The sequence below is a fragment of the Grammomys surdaster genome, unplaced genomic scaffold (assembly GCF_004785775.1).
Source record: "Grammomys surdaster isolate TR1022 unplaced genomic scaffold, NIH_TR_1.0 189, whole genome shotgun sequence".
NCBI classification, from domain to species: Eukaryota; Metazoa; Chordata; class Mammalia; order Rodentia; family Muridae; genus Grammomys; species Grammomys surdaster.
Genome location: NW_021604634.1, coordinates 9819511 through 9823579, shown reverse-complemented (window position 1 = coordinate 9823579; position 4069 = coordinate 9819511).

The following is a 4069-nucleotide window of genomic DNA, read 5'->3' as shown; positions in this document are numbered from 1 at the left end:
TGCAATCCACTTCAGCTCCTTCAGTCCTTTCTCTAACTCTTCCATATTGGTCCCTTGGCTCACTCCAATGTTGGACTGTAAGAATCTGTATCTGTCTCAGTCGGTTGCTGGTAGAGCCAGTCAGAAGAGAGCTTTACCAGGCAGGCTCCTTTCTGTGTGCATAATATGGCTTCAGTAATAGTGTCAGGATTTGATGTGCACTTATAGGATGGATCCCCAGTTGGGCCAGTCACTGGGTGGCCTTTCTTTCACTGTCTGCTCCATTTTTGTCCTTGCATATCCTTTAGAGCGGAACAATTCTGGATTAAAAAATTTGAAGATGGATAGATGGCCTCCTGCCTCAACTGGAGGTAGTGTCTTTCCTTTCTGTCTCCCTACTGTTTGGCATTTTGGCTAATGTCATCTCCATTGAGTCCTGGTAGCCTCTTACATCCCAGGTCTTTGGGACTTTCTAGAGGTTTGCCCTGCCCCCTAAGCCCTCACTGCTGCATATTTTGACTCATTCTCCTGACCCTCTGGGTGTTCCTTCTGTCTCTCCCTGTACTTGATCCTGCTTTTCATCTTCCCCTCTCCCAGTTTGCTCCCTCCCTCTGCCTCACATGATTATTTTCTTCCTGTTCTAAGTAGGCTTCAGTTATCCACACCTGGGCCTTCCTTATTATTAGGCTTCCTACATTCTGTGAGTTGTATCAGAGTATTCTGTGCTTTTGAGCTAATATTCACTTATCAGTGAGAGCATACCATGCATGTCTTTTGGGGTCAGAGTTACCTCATTTGGGATGATATTTTCTAGTTCCATCCATTTGCCTGCAAAATTCATGATGTCCTTTTTCTTAATAGCTAAGTAGTATTCTGTTGTGTAAATGAACCACATTTTTTTTGTATACATTCTTTGGTTGAGGGACATCTGAGTTGTTTCCAGCTTCTGGCTATTACAAATAAGGCTTCTATGAACATACTGGTGCACATGTCCTTGTGGTATGGTGGAACATCTTTTGGAAATATTCCCAGGAGTGGTATAGCTGAGTCTTCAGGTAGAGCTACTTCCAAATTTCTGAGAAACCACCAGATTGATTTCCAGAGTGGTTGTACCAGTTTACACTCACACCAGCAATGGAGGAGTATTTTTCTTTATCTACACCCTTGCCAGCATGTACTGTTGCTTGGGTTTTTGATCCATTCTGATTGATATAAGGTAGAATCTCAGAGTCATTTTGATTTGCATTTCCCTGATGACTAAGGATGTTAAACATTTTTTTTAAGTGCTTCTCAACCATTCAAGATTCCTTTGTTGAGAATTCTCTGTTTAGCTCTGTACCCCATTTTTAAATTGGAATATCTGGGTTTTTTGGATTCTTGACTTCTTGTGTTCTTTGCATATTTTGGGGATTAGCCCTCTGTTAGATGTAGGGTCAGTGAAGATTCCCAATCTGTAGGTTGCTGTTTCATGTTGAGGTCCATGATCCACATGGACTTGAGCTTTGTACAAGGAGATAAAAACGAATCAATTTGCATTCTTCTACATGCAGACCACCAGTTAAACTAGCACCATTTGTTGAAGATACTTTCTTTTTGCCAATGTATGGTTTTGGCTTCTTTGTCAAAGATCAAGTGACCTTAGGTGTGTGGGTTTATTTCTGTGTCTTCAGTTCTATCCCATTAATATACCCATCTGTCTCTGTACCAATATCATATAATTTTTTATCACTATTGCTTAATACTACAGCTTAAAGCCAGGGATGGTGATTCCTCCAGAAGTTCTTTTATTGTTGAGAATTGTTTTCACTATCCTAGGTTTTTTGTTTTTCCATATGAAGTTGAGAATTGCTCTTTCTGTGTCTGAGAAGAATAGTGTTGGAATTTTGATGGGGATTGCAGTGAATCTGTAGATTACTTTGGTAGGATGGCCATTTTTACTATGTTAATCCTACCAATCCATGAGCATGAGAGATCTTTCCATCTTCTGAGGTCTTTTTTGATTTCTTTCTTCAGAGACTTGGATTTCTTGTCACACAGATCTTTCACTTGATTGGTTAGAATTACACCAAGATATTTTTTATCATGTGTGACTATTTTGAAGAGTGTTGTTTCCCTATTTTATTCTCAGCCCATTTATGATTTGTATAAAGAAAGGCTACTGATTTGTTTGAGTTAAATTCAGCCAAATTTATATCTAGTCACTTTGCTGAAGTTGTTTTTTGGCTACAGAAGTTCTCTGGTAGATTTTTTGGGGTCACTTATGTATGCTAACATATCACCCGCAAATAGTGATACCTTGACTTTTTCCTTTCCAGTTTGTATCTTCTTGATGTCTTTTTGTTGTCTTATTGCTCAAGCTTGAACTTTGAGTACTATGTTGAATAGATAGAGTGGGCAGCTTTGTCTTGTTTTTGACTTTAGCAGGATTCATTTAATTTGATAACATTAAATTTGATTTAACTTGATTAAATTAATTTAATTTGATACTGGCTGTTAGTTTGCTGTATATTGCTTTTATTATGTTTAGGTATTGGCCTTGAATTCCTGATCTCTCTAGGATTTTTAACATAAAGGGGTATTGTATTTTGCCAAAGGCTTTTTCAGCATCTAATGAGATTATCATGTGATTTTTTTCTTTGAGTTTGTTTATATAGTGGATTTCATTGATGGATTTTCATGTATTGAACCATCTCTGCATCCCTGGGATGAAGCCTGCTTGATCACGGTGAATAATGGTTTTGATGTGTCCTTGGGTTCGGTTTGCAAGAATTTTATTGAGTATTTTTGCATTGACATTCATAAGCAAAATTGATCTGAAGGTCTCTTTCTTTGCTGGATCTTTGTGTAGTTTAGGTATTAGAATAATGTGGCCTCATAGAAGAAATTAGTGTTCCTTCTGTTTCTATCTTGTGGAACAGTTTGAAGAGTATTAGTAATTGCTCTTCTTTGAAATCTGGTAGAATTCTGTACTAAAACCGTCTGGCCCTGGGCTTTATTTGGTTAGCGGGGAGTGGGGGGTGCTAATGACTTGCTTGTATTTTTTTAGGGCTTATGGACTGTTTACAGCGTATGCTTTTTCTTGATTTAACTTTGGTCAAAATTGGTCATAGTACTCAGTTCTTGCACAGGCCCTCTGCATTTGCAATTTCCAATAAAAGGACACTTATTCACTGACCTATTTTTCATTTTCACTGACCAGGTATAGCACAGCCTAGAAGGAGTTGCAGGACTGCTTTCCCAGCACTGGACATCAGAAGTAGGACTGGGTATTCAAATCAATTCTCAATTACCTAGCATGAGACAAACCAGGGCTACAAGAGACATTGCTCTTGTAATAAATAATAAATAAATAATCAACAGCATTTGAGAAAAATGGAAATTCTTAATGACCAGAAAACATTGGAGAATAAAAATAAGAGAAGGAAGACCCAAGTGAGGATGCTTGAATCCCATTTAGAAGGGGGAGCAAAATAGTTTTGGGAGGCAGAGGGAAGGAGGGACTTCGGTGGAAGAGGTATAGACATAGAACAAAAAGGGATGGACAAGGAGGGTGAAAGCTTTCCTACTTGAACAACGGTTGACATTATCAAGGAGTGGTGAGGTAGTCAATTTTATATGATCAATAAATGTCCTGACTGATCATTTCTCAACTCCACAGACGAGGTAATCAAGAATCTGGATTTTTTTTTAATTGATTTTACTATGAAACCAAATGGTTGTAGTCAAAATAGTGTAACCATAGTAGAATATCTGGGTAAAATGGTGTGGCTCTGCCTAACAGGACTGCTGTTTTCCAGTTTTAGGCTGGGTTAGGGTTAGCCTGAGAGAAAAGGTATGAGTTATATTTGGTATATTCTAATACAAATCCCTAGTCTCTGGATCACATGGCCATAGAGGCTGGTTAAACTTTTAAAAATATTTTTGGGAATTATAATTACATCTTTCCACCACTTCTTTCCTGCCTCCAAACATATTGTTTTCTAACTCATGAATTCTTTACTTTAACAAGTTACTGTTTGAATGTGACCTATGTTTGGCTGCAGAACTTCCCAGATATGAAGCAAAAGGATGGCTGTACTGAACACTGAGT